We start from the raw sequence: 22,193 nt of genomic DNA on the forward strand, positions 1-22,193 counted from the left end.
TGCAAAAAAGGGAGCTCAACGCTCAACTCTGACAGTACACGTCTTTAACAAACAACTGGTGGAGACAAGGAAGCACATTAGAAAATTAAAAAGAGAAGCAAATAAATCAGGCTTCACAACTCAAATAGAGGAACTAACCAAAGCAGTCAAACAGTTCCAATCCTGGCTGAAAGCTACCAATCATCAGCGAACCAAAGACGATGCAGAAATGACACTGCGCACAATATGCAGCAAGAAAACGAAGGATTTCTGGTCGTTAATCAATGCCAAAGCAAAGAGTGACAACCAGCCACCAACCAACGCAGTGGGCGAACTGAGGTGGGTTAAACACTTCGAGCAATCGTATAAAGCCCCCAAGAAATCCTCAACACACTTACCGTCAACAACAAAAGTAGAATGGGAGATCCCCACGGATCAAGAAACCATCATCAGCAAGATTAAAAAACTCAACGTCTCATGTGCGGCGGGGCCGGATGGCATCACAAACTTTGATCTAAAGCAAAGGGCCAAAAGCTCAGCCAAGTTTGGTGGGGAAGTATTCAAAAACTGCAACACAGCGGCAGCCATCCCACTGTCCTGGAAGAAGGCCATAGTCATTCCGATTTTCAAAAAAGGCGCAAGAGACAACCCAAGCCACTACCAACCTATAGCCTTATTAGATTCAATTGGGAAACTCTTCGCATCATTCGTTCGGGAAGGTTTCCAAGCCTGGGCATCTTCTGGCAAAATGAGCGACCCATTACAAGCAGGTTTTGTAAAAAACCTAGGAACAACAGCTAACATCCTAGCCATAAGCACCTTGAAGGCTAAAGTTAATGAGGGCCATCCCAAAATCTACATGGCATTTATTGACCTGACAAAGTTCTTTGACTGTGTGGACAGGACACTTCTGTGGGAAAAACTGGAAAACAACCAATGTCCACCAGCAATCCTAAACCCCATCAAGGAACTGTACAGCAAAACATCAATGTGTGTACGATTGAACCAGCAAGGCCTATTGTCATCTTGAATAGAAACCAACCGAGGAGTGAAGCAAGGATGCCCCCTCGCCCCGGCTCTCTACAATGCATATATAGCAGATTACAAAGAACACAAGACCAAAGTTCGCACATTCCCACCAAGATTAGGAGAAGAGAAAATATCTAGAATGCTATATGCTGATGACATCATCTTGATGGATCAAACGCCAATAGGCTTGCAAAGACAACTCATGAACCTTGATTCCTATCTGCAAGCCAACTACTTACAGATGAACCAAGAAAAAACTAAAATCTTGATCTTGGGAAAAGGTACGAGAAAAAGAGAGAACTTTGCCTGGAAGGTACGAGAGGAGACTTTGGAGATTGTGAACGAGTTCAGATACCTCGGAGTCACACTGAACAAAAACGCGAAAGAAATCCCGGTGTGCGAAATCTTTTTGAAAAAACGACGTCTTCTAATAACACAGACTAGAATCCTATCCAACAAGTACGGCCGCTTCTCTTTGTCACCGGTCCTAACATTCTACAGGATGAAAGTCATCCCTACAATAACGTATGGTGCAGAAGCTATTCCTTACATCCCGGCATCCTTCTGGCAAAGAGTAGAAGGTCTGTACTGGCGTAAAATACTAAGTCTACCACAGTCTACACCAGTGGTGTTAATCAGGAGAGAACTAAGACTCCAATCACTAAACTCCATCGTAAAATGGCATGAGCTCCTGCTCTATAGAAAAATGCTCCTACCACATCCACCACTGATACTAAATGCAATAAAGCAAGAAACCAGGGCAGGAATGTGTAAGATGCTCCTACGATGGGAGGAGAAAAACAAACAACACCTTGACTGGGCAGGATGCTCCCAGGTTGACCTCATCTATAACCCAGGAAAAGTAAAGAGGCGAGTGATGGAGAGAGATTGGATTCAAACATTGGATGACGCACAACTGGTAAAATCTACAAAGGACGGGCCGGATAACCCAGCAAAAGTCCATGGAACCAGAGCCTACCTACTAAAGTGCCCATCTAGGAAGCTCTGCGAAAACTTTTTGCATATCCGCTTGAACATTCTATACACAAATGAAATACTGGCCAGGTGGAAACAAGTAAATACCACCCTATGTCGATTCTGCTCTCAACCAGACACGATCGAAACACTCAAGTATTTGCTATTAAGATGCAGAGGGGTAGATGCGGCACGCACCCTCCACTTGGGCCACCTATTTAGCAATGTTTACTGCTTCGATGAAGAGGAGAGATGGAACAACTTGATGAGCGGAGAAAACACCAGATGGACCAGAGCCATGGCAGGATTCTACGAAGGCCTAGGTCTACTGAACAAATAAACCCCACAACTAGAGGCAAACAAATCTCTCCTTGAAATGGCAGAGCCTGGCACGATCAGGATTAACTGTCTTGACTGCAGACTGAGCGATGGATCCTCAAAGTGGAATCTTGTAAAAATTGTTTCTTTTTAACAATTGAATCAGGTAATAAAAAAATTAATATATATATATATATATAATATATATATATTAATATATATATATATATATATTATATATATATATATATATATATATATTCAATGAAATAACTTTGTTAAAGGTATGTTATGCTTAAGTTGCACTTATAAAATCCTATGAAATTCAAAGAAAAAACGTTAAATGGACGTTATGGTTACAAGTAAAACTGAAAAACATCAGAAATGTGCCAGTTATGGTAAGCTAAGCAACCATTACTCATGCCACCAATGTGCACTGCAAGACTAACACCCAGGACATCAAAAATGACATCACAAATGTAATTGATGACATCACTGATGACATCACATGTGAAATTAAATTTGATGACAAGTCTGTACAAGAGATTGGCCCTCATTACGACCCTGGCGGAAATCGAAAAACGATGGCGGAAATGCAATACCGCCATCGAATAGCGCTCGGTGCGACTATGACCCGTCACCGTAAAGTACGATGCCATTAGCGACACCGTAGTGAACGCCAACGCTAACTGCACCAAGTACGCGCGCGCGCGCCATGCCAAACCGTAATCAGCACCATGGCGCAAGGGTACGCGAATTCCGACCCTAGCGGACATGTACTTAACGCCATCAAGCACGGCGGAAAGTACCATTCCGCCATGGTGAGAAGTACGGCATCGCGAATCAACCATAAACGGCCCCACTGAGTGCCTGTACACCGCTCCCTGGCCACATAGTACAACTCCCCGTAGGTGCAACGAAGTCACAATGCAACCAGTGAAATGTACAAGTCACCCATGCATGCCAACGAACAAAAGAATCACAAGAGGGGCCAATGGGAGCTGCAGGGCACAGATGGCACGAATACAGAAGCTATACCAATGGACATGACCCCAGTCTCCCACCAAGAAACGCACGCAAACACAGGCACCTGTGACCAGCAATATTCCGATAATCACATAATTCCACCAATCCACCTGGCTGACCGGCATCTGTTACACAAAACCTAATCCCCCGCCCCTGAGCATGACATCATCCAAACAGTCATATTGGCAGCCCTCACCCCTGACCTCACTGGGCTTCGTAGGCAAACGCGCCCAGCACAGTACCACGCAACTATACTCCGAAGCTGGAACCCAATGCAGATCTCCTCACAATACATCGCTCCCCAAATAGGAATATGCCACATCACTTGCAAAGAAGAACGCTACACGGCCCATATCAGAATAGAAATTTAATGCACAACAAATTCACCAAGCCCATACAGCCATTAGGCCATGAACTCCAAAACACATTTCACCATTGTGGGCTGCATCCGCAATAAATGACCAGCTACTTCTTGTGTGACGCCCTGTTCCTTCATGGTACACAGGGGCTACATTCCGTACGAAAAGGCAACATGGAAGCGCCTAGAACCGCAGGGCCGTCCCAATAGGGAGGCACTAGTCCAGCTGAAAGGCCGAAATGCTGCTCCGAGCCACTAGTACTGCGTAAGGGCATGTGGCCCATTGGCGATCGTCCCATAAGATCGTAATGCTGCTCCACTGATTAACACGAAGCAGCAGGTGTCGGGAGTAAAACCCATCTGCAGGAGTGGCATACAGATGGCAGTGGCAAAAGGGGAGGAGATACCTGTCAACCAAAAGAAAAGAAAAAGAAAAGAATGGCCATCAGAACTACATCCGAACAACTCACTTCAATGATCACACTAAATCCACAGCCATATGCATGCTAGCCCACTCCAAAGGATCATCACCACCCCAAAACCACTTGCGACTCATAACTATCCATATCGAGGTGAAAACACCATCACAAACGAGTGTACCTGTGCATGCGTCTGTGAAAACAGAATCCATCAGATGGGATTGGTAACGAAGGCGCATCGAGACAGGGAGGGCTCAACAAGGCCAGATAGACGATGGTCCCACTATGGCAGCCCTGCATCACATAGCGCAGGGGAGGCGGACAGATTCCAAGAAGCCCTGTACATGGCAAACACTGTATCAAATCATCTGCCCATGCATCCATTCATCATTCCCTCATCCCGTAATGATAACGCCTGTTACCATACTCACATAACATGTGAGAATTCCATTGAGTCTGTGCGTTATGCAGCCTGCAAAATCCACTGTGCCCCAGCCCGTAATTCCAGTGTTGTGAAGTAACATGTATTTGGGAACGTCCGGCCTCATCATCCACTTCGCTATTGTGGTACACCCTATCGACCCGCCACCCAAGTGAGCCCAACACACCCCCTCCACCCTCCCACCTCCCCCCCGAACACCAGTGTCCAAAGATGCTCATTGTCAGTGGGCAGTCGCTATTGCAAGCCCCCTCTGCGGGTATCAGGGGCACCCCTGCATGTGGAGCGCAGGTTCCTCCCAGATCTACGTTGGGGGCTGCCCTGGACGGAACTTGCAACGGATGATGTCTCTGCCTGCTCACGTCCATGCATGTCCCTAAGGGTTTGTGAGAGCTCAGTGAGCACACGGCGCACTGCGGCAAGTTCGGCACATACGTCTTTGGACGTCGCATGCAGTTCCCCCCTCAGGCTCTCGGTGCTTCTCTCCATTTGGACTCTCAGGCTCTCGGTGCTACTCTCCATTTGGACTCTCAGGCTCTCGGTGCTACTCTCCATTTGGACTCTCAGGCTCTCGGTGCTACTCTCCATTTGTGCCCTAAGTGTCTCAGTTGATGTTTCTATGTCTGCCTTAGTGCCCCCACATCCATCGGCATGGTCCTTGAAGAGCGTGGCCAGTTGCTGCTGTTGCACGATTAACTGGTCGAGGGACTGTTGCCTCTGCTGGGCCATGGCCATTTGCGGTGGTGTCACAGAGGGGCTGTTCGCCTCATGTTGCCCTGCCACAGGGCTTGTGGGGGATGGCCAGTCGTCGTCTTGTGGGTGCCCCTGCGTGGTATCCTCATGGTGTACGGGATGGAACAGACAGGGGGATTGGGACAGGTCATGGATGGATCTGACTTCGACATCCCCGTCTTCTGTGTCGGAGCATGCTGCCATTAATGGGGTGTCACCTATGGTGCTGCTGCCACCAGAGGCAGTACCTTCTGTGGCATCCATTGGGGGGACCTGTGGTGGTGCTGTTGTGGGCATGCTGGCTGCTGGGGTGCCTGTTGATGTTCCCTCCTGTGTGCTGCCACTTGATTTGTGCTGCTGCCGTGTCTTGATGCGTGCAGCTGAGGTGGAGGGTCTTTGGCCGTCGGTCTTGGCCCTCTTTGCAGGTGTGCTGGTAGGGGTGTCCTGGAGCTCGTCGTTTGGATCGGACCCTGTGGTGGAGTAAAGGAGGGCGAGCGTTATTAATGGGTCTGTGGGAATTGGAATGGCAATGTATCACATGCATTGGGGTGGTACCTGAGGGTGATTTGGGTCGGGGCCTTGGAGGTGCTTTCATTTGTGTGTGGAGTGAGGGTGCAGTTGTTTGGCAGCCTGCAGTTAGGGTGTGCCTGCTGCATGTGTAGTGGGTGTTTTTGGGGTTTTTACTTATTTATGTATTTATTGTGTGTTTTAAAGTGCGCTATCCGGCCAATGTGTGTGGACGTTCTCCTGGCCATGTGTTGCTGTTGCGCTATGTGGACACATGTGAGTCACATGATTGGACATTGTGGATTTGGCATGGTTTTATTTGGGCCACCTACCTGATTCTCCGGATGTCTGCACTCCTTTCTCCATCCCTCCGACTCCCTCTATGCTCTCCATTCCAATGGTGGAGGCACAGATTTCTTCCCAGGGAGTCAACTTGATGGGTGATTCCGACCCTCCCCCAGTGGCTGTGGCAATGTTGCGGTTGGCAGAAAGTATGCTACGGACGCGTATCCGCAGGTCGTCCCACCGCATCCTGCATTGCTGTGGGTTGCGGGGTGCGGTCCCCACCGCACTTACCCGCTGTGCCACCAGGGCCCATATGGCCTTCTTGTTCGCAAGTGCGGTCCTGGTCATTTGCGTGGAGAAGACGGCGGCAGCATTCTCCTGGAGGGTCTCTGTGAGTACGGTGAGTTCCTCACGGGAGAAGTGGACCTGCCGCTTGCGGTCGCACGCTTTCTTCGCTACTTTTCCCATTTTTCTTGGTTTCACTAGGGTGGATGACGGGTTGGGATGTGTCTCAGGGTGGTGTTTTTAGTGGTTGTGTGTATTTTGTGGTTTTATAGGTGTACGGGGTGTTGTTTCCCGTTCCGGGCCCATGTTTTTACTTCCGTTTCTGTATATTTACGGTCGCCGTACTTTCCGGTTGGCGCTCACTGCGGTGTCCGCTATGATGGGTGGCGGTATTGCACCTAGGGCGCCGTACGGCAGCGGTGTGGGCCGTTTTGGGGTCATTTCCGCCATCGCGGACTTTGCACTTCCGCCATGGCGTGGTGCTCGTGCCCGATGGGTCGGAATGGGCCGCACTTTGCTCCATCGTGCAATGGCGGAAACGCTATTTACGCTGTGGCGGTCCGGTCAGTCGCTTTCCGCAAGGGTCGTAATGAGGGCCATTGTGTTTATAATGTTCGTAACACGGTGACAGGTGTGATTGTGCAATGTTAAGCATGTAATAACTAGCTAACAATTCAAGACTTACTACACACTTGTGCTATTACAAACAATACATATGAAGACCCACAATGCATACAAATCAGTGGCGAATACAGGGGAACAAAAGTAAGGAAGAAAGAAACAGCATTATCAGAAAATGTTGTTAGCATTAACGTTTATCTTCATGTATACAAATGAATTGTGTTTGAGGCCTGCATATTTCCCCATGTACGTGCAGCATGAGCTAAAACCAAACCCTAACGAAAGTACTTTAAGAACATATGACAAGATTAACGTCTAGATATACAGCACCTTTTGAATTTTAATAGTCTGACTGTCAGTGAACAAAACCACCTGGCCTAGATATGTCAGTGAACAAAAACAAGTGTGCCAGATTTGTGATTTCATCAGTGATGTCATCAATGACGTGTGATGTCATCTTTGATACCCATTTCGGTTTCACTTGTAACCATAACGTCCCTTTAACAAAGTTTTTTCAATGAAGTACACATCCACGGCAGCGGCTGTGTAGTTATGGTTAAGTTGCTAATCCCATAGGAAGAGCTCTTTTTGGGCGGCTTATAAATTTGCTCCCCCTTAACGAATCCTGCCCAAACTTTGCAAAAAAATGTATATGGCCGACTTCTGCAGAGTTTGGTGAGGTTCGGTCAAAAGTGGGCAAAGTTAAAAGGGGGGTCCCAAAATAATGTTTTTGCCCATAGACATAATGGGAAAAAAAATTGCGCACGCCTACAGCCCAAACAGCTGGATGGATTTTCACCAAATTTGCGGCAAGAGAGGCGGCTTGGTCCCGAACGCGTGCTTTCGTTAATTTGGTGTAAATCCATCCAGTAGTTTTTTTTAAACGACAAAAATGTAAGTAAAAAAAAATTAGTGATATCTATGTCCGCTCCGCAGACTCACTTCCCTGTTCGGTCCACGGACTGGCCTCTGATTGGCTGTGCTATCTGCGGACTGGCCTCTGATTGGCCGAAAAATGTGCAGTCTTTTGCGTGGTCCGCGGACATCGGGACGCGGCCGCTGATTGGCTGGTGGGAAAACGTGAAATGCATCGGTTTTCCTGAGACGCCCGCCATCTTGGATTCAACATCACAAATATCATTGATGATATCACTGATGACATCACATGTGCATTTACCTTTCATACAAGGGGTTGGAAATATAATGTTGGCAAAACAGTATCAGGGATTATCGGGGGATGTGTAATAAACTACATACTACATTACGCAATGTAGTGTTCTAAAGAACATTCCATTGAGGTGTTCTTACTAGTGCAGGAACCTACTCATACAGAAATGTAGTTATTGCCTGCAGCATACACCACAGAGGTGCTATATTTTTAGGTTTTTAATTTTCCAAAGCTATATAAAGAAATGGTGAATGCTTCTGTATCAGACTTTTCCGTACTGTGAAACATGTACTAAGTAGCTAATAATGCATCACTTACTACATATTTCTACTAATACACACAAAACATACATAGACTACAATGCATACAAATATGAAGCTTATATATATGGAGAGTAAAGTACGCAAACAAGAGGCAGTATCATTAGCAAATATGTATAATCTACATGATTGTATTCACGCATGAAATTGATTGCTGTGTTTCAGGCCTGCTTCTTCCCCTATAAATGTACATCATAAAATGAAAATAAATTCTAAGGAAAGTAGTGTAAGAACATGTGAGAATAGCAATATCTATAAATGTAATACCTTTTGAAAGTTAAGTTTCTGACTGTCAGTAAATAAAACCACCTGCCCTAGATAAGGCAGTGAACAAAAAAGAAGGGGCTAGACATGTGATGTCATCAGTGATGTCATCAATGATATTTGTGATGTCATCTTTGATGTCTTGGGTGGTAGTCTTAGCAGTGCACGGTGGTGGCGCGAGTTATGGTTGCTTAGCTTACCAAAGCTGGCTAATTTCAGGGGTTTTTCGATTTTACTTGTAACCATAACGTCCTTATAACAAAATTGTTTTACGGAATTTCATAGGTTTTTATTAGTGCAACTTAACCATAACGTCCCTTTAACAAAGTTTATTTCAGTGAATATATATATATATATATCTCAGACATTATAATCCATCATTCAGTGCTAATGGGACTCCATGGTTGTTTGCTCCAAACAAGAATACACGATGGGATGAAATTATTATTATTTTAAAAAAAAAAAAATTCTTGACTTTTTTATTCAGGGAAACCCTGATAAATGTATCGAAAGCTTCGGTGCTTTACTGGAGTTTCAAGCCTTTCTTATCTACGTTTCATGATTCTGAGGTGGGATATGTTTTCAAATTTCACGTGATGATTCTGAGTCCGTCAACACTTTGTCTCTATCACTGTAGTCTGGACCCCATTGTTTTCCTGCGTGGGTGAAGTTCTATCACCGATCTGTCTGAAAGTTACCTCAATTAGATTCACCATTGCCACCAACCACCTAGTGGATTCCCCTGATATTAATCTGTTCCATAACTCGTTTTCTTGGAACATCCATGGATTCTCCATCAGCGGTAGCAGGTGGATTGTTCTGTTTTGTTTGTTGTTGTGACAATCTAATGTTAGATGCTTCAGAGTTTCCTTCTTCTCCGGGTTTTTACATAGTCGACATTCATTCTTGTCAGAGGCGGCTCTGATGGTTAGTAATTCCTGAGTCGGTAGTAACTTTAATCTTGTTTTCATGAGCAGCTTTCTTTTTCTTTTGTCTGGAAATTTTCTGCAGTACTTAATTGGGGATTTTACTTTGTTGAAAGTCGGAGGGAGATGGGTGAGGAGTTTGTTATTAGCAGCGAGATCGAGGGTTCGTATCCAATCCATCGTTACCATTTTTCGCTTGATTCAGTCTGGGTTTTCTTTGAGCTCTTTGTCTGAGCACGCTATTTCCTGCAGTTTCTCTCTCCTCTTTTCTGTCCATTTTTTCAGGGCTGCGCATTTGGCGTTGTCCATCTCGTCTTTGATAATGGTGAAGGCTGGCAAGGACTCGTCTAAAATAGTTTTCCTAAAAAAGCTCATGGCGGCTTGGTCTACCATGGATTCAAGAGATACTAGGCCTAGCTCCCTTCTGATTGCCACCATTGATGTTGATTTGGGGACTCCTAACACTGCCTTCCAGATCAGTCCTTCTAGTCTGGTCCAAATTTTGGCTGGGATGAAGAGTGAGACTTCCATTCCGTAGGTCATGGCTGGGGCCACTTTACCCTTATAGAAGTTTATGGCAGGGGTCAAGGAGAACTTGCCAAACTTTTTATCGATGAGACGCATTTGCGCTGTTAGTCTTTTGGCTTTATCCAATAGGGTATTTTGCATCGCCAAAGATGTACTTGAACTGTCAAAGTCGACGCCCAGGTATCTGATGGATTTTACTGATTCAATTTTGACGTTTTCCAGGAACCATGCTGGTTGATTCGATTTTTTGTTTGGCGCGTTCTCGATCGTCAGGACTTTGGTTTTGTTATTTTTGATTACGAGGCAGTTCTGGGCGATGTATTTAGCCAAGTTGTTCAGTTTTCACTGTAGACCGATTTTGGTCTGATCGATTAAGATGATATCATCTGCGTATAAAAGTCTCTGTATAGTTGTTTTACCTATTTTTGGCGGGAAGCACCTGACTTCGGTTTCAGAGTGTTGGAAGTCACCTAGGAAAGAGATGAAAAGGGCTGGTGCCAGGGGGCAGCCTTGTTTGACCCCACGGTTTACCTTAATCTCTTCAGATAGGGTTCCTTGCTGGCTAAGTTTCACTCTTACAGTGTTTTCTGAGTGGAGTGCTTTGATTGGATCCAAAACTGATTGGGGGCAATTCCAGGCCTGTAATTTGGCCCGCAGCGTGTTGTGGTCGATTTTGTCGAAGGCCTTGGATAGGTCAATGAAAGCTAGGTGGATCTTTGGAGCCCCTTCCTTCACCTTGGCCTTTAAGATGTTAATGATCATGATGTTAAGTGAGGTGGATCCGTTTTTTTGAAAACCCGTTTGAAGGTTATCTTTCGATGGGCCGCTTTTTTCCCACACTCTGAAGTGGTCCAAGAGAAGGGAGGAGTAAATCTTGTCAATGACGTCGAGTAGGGCGATTGGCTTGTAGTTAGCCGGATCTTCATGGCAACCCTTTTTGTAAATTGGCACGATTACTGCTTTTAGCCAAGACTCTGGAATTTGCTGTTTGTTCTCGCATTCGGCAAAGATTTTACTAATCACCATGGACCACTGGTTGGGAAATTGCTTCAGTGTTACGTTTGCCAGGCCGTCGGGGCCGGGTGCTCTGGAGGACTTTAGTTTCTTGATATTTGCTTCAATGTCTTCTTGATTAGTTAAGTTTACCCAGCTTAAATTTGCGTTTCCTGGTTTTGGCGGTGTTGATTCTTTTGCCTCTTCAAATTCCGACGTGAAGTAGGATATCCATTTCTTCTCGTCGACTGCGTTGCACAATTGCGAGTTCTGTGTGTGGGCTGACTTTTTTCTCAGTGACCAGAATTCGCTCAATTTTTTAGATGCAAGTCTTTTCATCATATCCTCTGCGTCATGTTGATATTGGAGTGCCCTATGTTGTCTTAACCAGTTGCGGTACCTTTTCATCTCCAGATGCCAGATCTCCCAATCCTTTATGCTGTTTGATGTTTTTGCTCTTCTTTTCAGACGGCGGCTCATTTTTCTTTGTTCGATCACTTCTTTGTTAAAGGCGTGGGATGGCTGGGCTGTTTTATGTTTTTTTTCCAAGGTTTGTTGTAAAGCAGTAAAAGCGGTGTGTAGTCCGGTCTTTCTTTTATTTTTTTCTGCTTGCTGGACCAAACTTTCTTTTCCCATGCGAGCCTGATTTTCAAAATGTCGTGTTCCATTAGCCTTAGCCGTGATCTCTGGCTGCTAACTTCTGTTTCTAATGGGTATATTGATTTTACTGTTCTCGATCCCTGCCAGGAGCATGTGATCAGGTTGTGGTCGCTATTGATAGTTCTTTCGACTCGGAACCTCGTCATGAATTCAATTAGACCCGACGAAATACAGATGTGGTCTGGTGTTGCACTCGAAGTTCCACGTTCCCAAGTTGGGATGTTTGTTTGGTTCGGGAACAGAGTGTCAATGTTTTGAATATTTCTTCCTGCGATTAGCTCTTGTCAAGCTTTCCCTCGCTTCCTGGTGGAGTCTGATGTTATTGAGTGCTTATTGGTAGTGGGAATTGACTTTTGGAGGTTGCTGCAGTTTGCATTTAGGTCTCCGCAGATGATGATTTCGATATCTTCGAAGACCTCATAGAGCTGGTCAGTCGTGTTGCCCATATTTGAGCAAAACATTTTGGTAGACATACGCTGTGGATTAGTAACAGTTGATGATAGCTAGCTTATTTGCATGACCTCCACTGTGTTTGGTGACCCATTGGGACAAAGTAGTCAAGGTCACCAGCATTTTGTATGCTTCTTTCCACTTCCTCGGTTCTTCCAGGCCCAGTCCTGTTTTGATTGCCGTCAATAGGCCCACTGATGGTCTTCCCAACAGACCTTTCACTGCTGGAGAGATTTGTACTGTGAAACCGTCAAGTGTTGGTTTAGCCATCAACCATGTCTCTTGTAAGCATACTATGTCAAAGCTGCCAAGGTTCACGTCGCTCGACTGAGTTAGGTGTGCATGGCCTCGGGTGTTCCAAGATCCCAGACAGAAAACCACTTTTACGGGCCGTTCCTCTTTAAAAGTTGAGACTTAAGAGTTTGAGAGGGCTGGCCCGGGTTGTTGCTATTTGTTGCTGTTCGTGTTCCACGTTGATCTCAGCCAATTCCAGGGGCCTTGTGGTTTGCTCAGTTCAAAGAATTTTTCTGTGCGTTTAATCTCATCGGACTTTACAGATGTGTCGACTCATAAGTGGCGATAGTGCTCGTCCTTTCTCTGGCTTTTGTCTCAGGTCTGGTCCAGATGGTTTGGGTTGGTTTCCTAAGTTCTTATGGGGGCCGGGTGCTTTTCGTCTTTATTTCTTTCCTGTTTTTTTATTTCTGTCAGAAGGAGGCCCATCTCTTTTAATTCTTGAAAAGCGTGATGTTTGATTTTTTTCCCGCTCTCTGATTCTATATGGATGAAAGCTTTGGCTCTTTTGTTGCTGTGGTATGGCTCTACTAGTTTGATGTCTTCTGATTTCAAGTGCCTTAACGTTTCAGATCTGTTCATTATCTGAAGTATTGTCGGGCGGTTGAGAGGAGCGTGGTCCTTCTTTGGGTCTAGTTGTTCTAGTTTGAGTTGACAAGACCAGATGTTTCCTGGATGGCTGTCTTCCACTGTTTCCGCCGATTGTCTGGTGTTCCTTTGTATTTCCAAGTTTCCACTTGAGTCTTTGTGTTTGCACTCCGGCTGATCGTGTTGTTTTATTGGTTTTGAGTGAGTCGTGTGTTTATTTTGATAACTCGTTGTGTCAGAGGTGTTGTGCCTTTCGTTTAGCGAGGTTATATGCCTTGTTTTTTCTTGTGGTCTCATGTCAGGTTTTTCTCTCTCCTCTTTCTTTTTGTCCGGGGATTTTATTTCCGTTAGAAAGAAACCCATCTGCTTTATTTCTTTGAAAGCTAGGTAGTCGATGTTTTCAATGGCTTCTGCTTTTACGTGTAAGTATGCTCTGGGTCGTCTTCTGTACTGATTGAGACATTGTGATTCTTATGTTGTGATAAGTTCATTAGGTCTTTGTCTAGCATAAAATCTTCTGCAGTTCGTGGGGAGCTGATTATGATGATTTCTTCTGTTTGGGCCTCAGTCGGGAGTGCTATCGGTTCTTTGGGTGTTGATACCGAGTGTACCGTTTTCACCCTTGTTTTTTCAAAGTCGCTGTATTTGTTTTGGTCCACTTTGGTTTGGCTTAGTTCCGGCACTGATTTCGGGCAGGATATATTGGGTTTCTTGACAGCTGGTCATGATCCAAGTGCGTTGTTGACGGCCTGTCCTGTGGAACGAACGGAACGTCGGAAAGCCGTTCCAAATTGGCGATCTTTTTTTCCAATTCTTCAATTCTTGTGTACCGCATTTGTGTTTGCCCGTTTTTCAGGTCTTCAATCGCCGTTAAGTAGCTATCCACGTGGGAAATTTTCGTAATCATGTTTGTCAGGATTGCCGTATTGTCTTGAATCTCTTCTTTTATCGCCTCGAACAATTTGCAGAAGGGTGCAAGTACAACTGACATTGCTGACATAATTGTGATCATGTCCTGCTTGTCGTTTGGGGTGGCTTTCTGCATTTTTATTTCTGTCAGAAGGATGCCCATCTCTTTTAATTCTTGAAAAGCCTGATGTTTGATTTTTTTCCCGCTCTCTGATTCTATATGGATGAAAGCTTTGGCTCTTTTGTTGCTGTGGTATTGCTCTACTAGTTTGATGTCTTCTGATTTCAAGTGCCTTAACGTTTCAGATCTGTTCATTATCTGAAGTATTGTCGGGCGGTTGAGAGGAGCGTGGTCCTTCTTTGGGTCTAGTTGTTCTAGTTTGAGTTGACAAGACCAGATGTTTCAAGGATGGCTGTCTTCCACTGTTTCCGCCGATTGTCTGGTGTTCCTTTGTATTTCCAAGTTTCCAGCTGAGTCTTTGTGTTTGCACTCCGGCTGATCGTGTTGTTTTATTGGTTTTGAGTGAGTCGTGTGTTTATTTTGATAACTCGTTGTGACGGAGGTGTTGTGCCTTTCGTTTAGCGAGGTTATATGCCTTGTTTTTTCTTGTGGTCTCATGTCAGGTTTTTCTCTCTCCTCTTTCTTTTTGTCCGTGGATTTTATTTCCGTTAGAAAGAAACCCATCTGCTTTATTTCTTTGAAAGCTAGGTAGTCGATGTTTTCAATGGCTTCTGCTTTTACGTGTAAGTATGCTCTGGGTCGTCTTCTGTACTGATTGAGACATTGTGATTCTTATGTTGTGATAAGTTCATTAGGTCTTTGTCTAGCATAAAATCTTCTGCAGTTCGTGGGGAGCTGATTATGATGATTTCTTCTGTTTGGGCCTCAGTCGGGAGTGCTATCGGTTCTTTGGGTGTTGATACCGAGTGTACCGTTTTCACCCTTGTTTTTTCAAAGTCGCTGTTTTTGTTTTGGTCCACTTTGGTTTGGCTTAGTTCCGGCACTGATTTCGGGCAGGATATATTGTTTTTTTTTGACAGCTGGTCATGATCCAAGTGCGTCGTTGACGGCCTGTCCTGTGGAACGAACGGAACGTCGGAAAGCCGTTCCAAATTGGCGATCTTTTTTTCCAATTCTTCAATTCTTGTGTACCGCATTTGTGTTTGCCCGTTTTTCAGGTCTTCAATCGCCGTTAAGTAGCTATCAACGTGGGAAATTTTCGTAATCATGTTTGTCAGGATTGCCGTATTGTCTTGAATCTCTTCTTTTATCGCCTCAAACAATTTGCAGAAGGGTGCAAGTACAACTGACATTGCTGACATAATTGTGATCATGTCCTGCTTGTCGTTTGGGGTGGCTTTCTGCATACCTGCTGCTATATCGCTGAGGCGGCGGTTTTTTGGCATAGAATAGGTATTGTCAAACCTTTTTTGTGGTATCAAAAGATCTTGGTTTGGGTGTTCCATCGACTCACTATGGTCGTGGTCTGCCGTTTTTTGGCTTTTGGAGAGTTTTTGTTTTCGCAATTCAAGGCCGTGTTGGCGCTCTTCTCTTTCCGGGGTCGTTGATGGCGGCGTCTTTAGTAAGCCTATCGCCAGATGTGGTTTGGTTCATGCATATCTTCGCTCTTTCACTTCTTTTGAGGAACTTTGATCTTGGTCGTTGTTTGAACTTTGAGGTGGAGTAATGGTGTCCATTGCTTGGTCTTTCTCAGAGAGCTTTTCGAGTACTGGATGTGCTGTCATTTGTGGCTGTTTTGATTCTAGGTTATCATTTGTTTTTTCCAGAGTTGCCAGGAGAGCTCCAGTCCTTCTAGCTACTTCAGTTTTTTGAGTCCAAATTGAGTCCGTAATTTTCTGCTTGCTACCTGGGGGCTGGTCGTGTGCTATTTCCAGCATCTCCGCATCTAAGACTTCGAGTTCTGAGGTTACTTTCTTTTTGCATTGTTGTGTGAAGAAGGCCTTTAAGGGGCATGAGAGAAGGGGATTTGGTAGGGTGTTATTAGGCTTTCTCCTTCTTTTGATCACTTTGACAAGTTCATACTCATTTGGAACAGGTTTTGGTTCGTTTACCCGCTTTCCCAACCCTTTTTTGGGTATTGACTTTTTTGGTTTTGTCGGTTTTGCATCTTTTTTTGTTTTCATTTTCTTTCTTTTTTTCTTTTAACCTTTTTGTGTTGATTTTGGCTGTTCTTCCTAAGAGTTGTTTGCAGAATTTTCCGAATCGTTGGCTGACACTGGATGGGAAATCTCTTCTATCGACGCGCTTGTGATCACACAGTTGTTGGGCGTGTTAGAGGCCTGATCTTTGGGACTAGTCGGTAGATTTGTCTGCCTGGGGGTCGAAGGCATCAGGGGCTGTGCGGGCGGTATGGAGGCGTCTTTGTCTTTTTCTGGCTGGTGCATCAGTGCCTTTATTGTAGGGTCCGTTCGAAACTGATCTGTGTTATGAAGTGTTATGAAGTTTCAGAACTGGGTTTGCAGGTTTTTCTTTCATTTTGCCGGAGGAAAATGCCTCTGAGGGTCTCTGTGGGCTATAGCTCTTTGCCCCTCCTGCAGGTTTTGCCGGAGGAGGAGGCGCGGTAAATTGGGCTTTTTCCCCCCTGACTAGCGGGGGCATTGACCCATGTTCGCCAGCCTCTTTCGCGGGCCCCATTCTTTCGTCTCCATCCTGCGAAAGCGGTCCTTTGACTGCTTCGCTTCACCCTGCCCAGCCTCCGGCGTTCCGATCGGCCTCGGACAGAGGCTGTCCTCCGACAGCTCCAGCACCGAGGACGCTCGCCATAGTGGCGGGTAGGGGACTGCTCGCGGCTGCGGGCAGGGGAAAGGGAGGCTCCCTAGCTGGTTCTCCAGTCTCCGTGGTCCTCCGCTCGTGGTTCTCACCCGCAATGGCTCCCAGAGACCACTCGGGCTCCGACCCAACCACACGGGAGTCGTCTGACATTGCGGCTGGTGTTGCGGGTGCCAGGCGAAAGTCCTCGCTGGTCTCGGTAAGGTTGCGTGCGCTTTTTCTTGTTTCTCTTAGATTTAGAGACTCAGCAGGCGTGTGAACTTGGTTCTCCATTGTTTGTGGTGTAGGGTGGTTTAGTTTAGACGTCGTTGGGATCATCCCGTTTTAGGTAGTCGGCATAGTTGGCATATTTGGAGTTTCCTCGCACGCCTCCACAAGATCATTGTTCATTTTACTGGATTGTGAGTGGTGTGTGAAAGCCGTGCTGGGTTTCCTGGTGCATTTCATCCTTGGGCGCACTTCGGGTTCCATTAGACTCCTGCTACGCATCTGCAGCGGACTGATGAAGACTGCTCCTCAACTCAGCTCCCAACTCCGCTCACTGCTCCACGGTGGGTTAGGGCTGATAAAGGAAACTTCTGCAAAAGGACGTAGACAGGCTGCAAGAATGCTGAGGACAGACTGCTCCTCAACTCAGCTCCCAACTCCACTCACCGCTCCGCGGTGGGTTAGGGCTGATAAAGGAAACTTCAGCAAAAGGATGTAGACAGGCTGCAAGAATGCTGAGGACAGACTGCTCCTCAACTCAGCTCCCAACTCCGCTCATCGCTCCGCGGTGGGTAAGGGCTGATAAAGGAAACTTCCGCAAAAGGATGTAGACAGGCTGCAAGAATGCTGAGGACAGACTGCTCCTCAACTCAGCTCCCAACTCCGCTACATTTCATTCCACCACAAACTGTACATAATACAGTTTAACCTGTGTTTTACAGAATTTAAGTCAATTTTTTCTACTTCAAAGTTGTAACGGGGATAATTTCACATAGGGGCCCGCATTCGACGCAAGTGCAGACATTTGTATTGCCCTCCAGGTAACTATGGGCACAATGATAACCCAATTGTGGCTGCTCATCCTAATGTTCATAGTAATCAAAGGCACTGTAATATGTTGGTAAAGTCAGTTATATACAGAGTAATGCTACCCCATTAAGTATGACTAGGGGTGACTCAAAGTCGCTGGATGAACACGACAGGGGGTAAGCCTGTGGTCTTGGATGGCTAAAGTGATTCTCTCCTTGCTGGCATTTGAACAGAGAGAATGCTCTGCTTATTTACAACATCAATTTATTTGGCATAATGAATGCGATTAGGTGTGCCCATCCACCTATTTCGAGACATGTAGTTCTTATCTGCCCATGTTTACAGGCCAAGCAGCAGCATGTGTCCACAGAAGGTAAATGTCTTGGGGGCATACATTCATGATGTTGCATGTCTTTTGCTGTTAGAACATGTGGATGTTTCCTTCCGAGCTTCATGTGCATTTGTGCAAGAGAAAAAATGTATTTCCCATTCACACACTTTGCAAATCACACCATTGTTTTGTTCTGTATGAATTCAGGGTACACATCTTCATTCCCGGTATATACTCCTCCCTTTCTTGCAAGGCCAATGATTCATTGGTGTTTAGCATCTGCACCTATTGCAGCCACATCTCCCGCTGTGGCAGGGGTGAGCAACGCCTTTTGGCCCTGGGTTCCAGGTGGTGCCGTGCCTCCAGCTTGTTGAAAGGCCGATGTAGGCCCCGTTGCTTCTTTTGGATCTGTACGACGATTTGAGGTCTTTCAGATGTTGGTGTTTTGCAGAGAGGGATGTTTTGCTGCTTTTGACCTCCACCTGCAGCTTCAATTTCATCATCTGAAAACGTTGAGCCACGTGACTGTAGCGAAGTGCTGGCCATGCTTAGAGTGGCACACAGACTTTGCCTCAGAAGCAGGGAACTGGCTGATTGGCTCGAGTCTCCGAGGGCACCTTTGATGATGGGAATGACGGGACTAGGGGGTAGGCAAGTAAGGTTGGTGGAATCAGTTGTTTGATAGTAGCGCATTGAGCTTGGGTTTGGAGAGCAGTAGTGGGGATCTTGCAGGATCAAGCGGAAGCAGGTGGCATCATTGAAGGATTGGGCACAGAAAGTATATATGGGTTTGGCAGCAGGAAGGGTAGAGGTGGGTGTCAGAACGAATAGAATTACTGAAGGTGGACAGAGAGATGGTGCAGAGGTGTACTTAGGGGGCATCAGCACGCAAGGAGTGCATAGAGGGAATATAAAGGAAGCAGCATCAGGCAAGTGGGCAGATAGTGTGAACACAGAGGGAATGAACAATCGAAGAGTGCACATAGGACTAAAGAGGGCCTATCATCAGTCAGTGAAGCAACAGAAGAGGTCTAGAGGTATAGACGTTAAAGACACAATCAAGGTGAGCACAACAGTGGTACATAGGGGTTGTCAGCAGTCCATGCAAGCAGTGAGGAGGAACAGAGGTAGCAGCAGTCAAGTCCACAGGCCAGGGGTGTTGCTAGGTCTGGAAAAGATCTGGGGCTACACATGACTCTGGGCTAGCTAACCTTTTGGTTGTAGCCCTTGACCTTCTATCCGGGGCTACAACCAAAAGACCTGGGACTATAGTCCCCTAAGCCCCCCTAGTAATGCCTCTGCCACAGGCTCCTGCCGGACGTAGGGCAAGAAGATAAAGGGCATGGGGGATTAAGCATGGGGGCTAGGATTGTGCCCAATGGGCATGGGGTGACAGGATGACACCCTCACTCCGGTTCATGTGTAAACCCTGCAGGAAGCAGGGAGAAGGGAACAAAGGGCAGGTCAGAACAGGGGGCGGAGCCCCAGGTACAAATGACTGGTGGCCTGGGCATGAGGTGCTACATGCCAGCGGGAGTCTGGGCATGAGGTGCTACATGCCAGCGGGAGTATGGTCGGAGACCCTGGCCCGAGCCCGAAACCAAACCAGTTTAAGCAAGAGGAATGGTTCCCCATTAAAAGGGGATGGCCGCAGCATCAGGGCACTGCATCACGCAAGCTCATCCAAGACGGAGCAGGCTTACAGAAGGGCAGCCGGATCAGGATTTCTTGTGCCCCACCCAAGCATAAGGAGAGAAAGGGGGACACTGGCAATAAGGAAAAGAAGCATAGGAGAAGAAAGTGCATGGTAGCCAGGCAGCAGCAGGGTGCCTGACAGTCGTAGGTGGAGGATGGCGCACGTGTCAGAGGAGAAAATGCCATTTGGACAGATAAGGGGCGCCAGCCATGAATGGAAGGAAATGAAATCGCAAGAGGCAAACGTCCAGCTTGCAGACACAAAAGAGGACTTGCCATCAGAGCCCAGGGAGAGTCAAAAGGCCACTGCTTGTGTACAAAGAAGAGCTCTGGAAAAGACAACCTGGCTGGTGGCAGGCATTGCTCTCCTTGAACACGAGGTGCCCAAAAGCACACCTTTGAGTTTTGCTTTTTGAGTTTGTGTTTTGTAAATAATAAAGCCTATGGCCGAATGTTCATCTCACACAAAACGTGGTGCAGCGTGTTTCATTCAGGTACATTATATGTGGTTGCAGAGCAATGGATGCTAGCCCTACTCAGCTTAGTAGGGAATAGTGGGTGTAGGCATGGGGTAGCAGCAGTCGAGGAGGAGACAGAGGCGGTACAGAAGATGTGGGAGTAATCGGGGAGGGAGCAGCAGCAATGAAGCTGAGCTGAGACTACGTGACAAGGAGTTAGCAGCAGCAAAAAGGAGGACACTGTGCAGCAAAGGCCTGTGCGGAGGAATATGGATTTGTGTGAGTGATCAGTCTTTTCCTGATGTTTGTGGTAGTTTGAAAGCTAAAACTTTGTGGCAGGATTGTAGGAGTAGAGAACGCTGCTCTACCGATCTCTCTGCTCCAGGCTCCACTTTGTGTTAGAGCAGTCCTGTGAACAAAATGATGCAACACGACACAACGCCTCACTTTTACACGAAAACGAAGAAAACGAGGAGTAAGACCCTTTACTATGGCGAATGCACATGTGAACTCCAGACCGTATTTTACATGTTCTGGAAAATGAGGTCTATATGTGTGTCTATATTTGCTATGGGATGTTAGCGGGTTGACACAATACAAAAGTTACAATATAAAAGAGTATGACATTTTTGGTAATTTCAGGTAATGATAATCTTACCTTAACTATGTTTGCTGGCCTTATATAAACACGTTTGCCCGGATTAATATGTTTATTTGGGGTGGGCGTGCCGATATTAAAGTGTCACTCCATTGGACTTCCCTTAAGAATGCGGGTTCATTTCTGCATAGATATCTTCTCAAGGATTCATAGCTTGCTTTTCACATTATAGCAATGTGCATGCAATCCTCAGAACCCCGCCAAGAAGTTGTAATGTGAGTAATGTGAGTTACATTGCTCACTAAAAAAAAATACAACGAAAGAAGATGGCTGAACTAAATAAAGACACTGAAACCAACTCCGGTACTCTTTCGTCTTCACCAAAGAAAATATGTCTGCGCACAACTTGACAAATCTTACTGTGCAACATGCACGCGGGTAAAAAGAACAATACAGCAATACAGTCCAACCTTCAAAATATGGTATCAGGTAATATTATCCCCATAAATATGGTCGCCATACATGTTTGCTGGGAAAAGGTTGTGGTGATATTATATATGGTGACCATTTATATGGGTCAAGGGGAGCTGGGGATGCGGTGATGTCCCCCGGCCCCCTTGAAAAAGAAAAAAGGTTTTGGGGTTGCAGGGGTGTCCCCTGCATGTTTAATGTAATAATGTCACTGCAAAAAACGGCCATTTTTTGCCAGCGTCATTTGTACAGGGACTTTATTACATGGAACCCAAAATAGACCCAAGCAAATACATTCTATCGGCCAATAACGTTCATATATACCGGACACAGTTTTATGAAGTCAAATAATAATCACTTCAAATATCTCTCAAGATTTTTTAAAATGCTTTTTTACAATATATTCACATGATATTCATTCTAAGATTGAGTTACACGTGGCACATTCTGAATGTTATCTGTGGTTTACATACTGACCATTCCTTCAGTCATCCCGTTGGTTTATGGGCAGAATTTAAAATTGTGTTTTATTAAATAAAAGTGCAATACACTCTCTGTGACCATTTGAAAACCTGTGTCTCCCTTGTATTTGCTAGAAATTAGCAAGTATGTATATATTTGTTATTTGCTCATACAGGCTCCAGGTTATTTTATTTATTCCAGTAGATCTAGGTTTTGCAAGGGCAGAGCCATTTCAATCACATATGATACATTAAGCCTCAGGAAAGTAATTTGTCTTCCTGTCCAACATTAGCTTGATCC

Source organism: Ambystoma mexicanum, chromosome 4q, assembly GCF_040938575.1.
Source record: "Ambystoma mexicanum isolate Mex_15411 chromosome 4q, UKY_AmexF1_1, whole genome shotgun sequence".
Taxonomy (NCBI): domain Eukaryota; kingdom Metazoa; phylum Chordata; class Amphibia; order Caudata; family Ambystomatidae; genus Ambystoma; species Ambystoma mexicanum.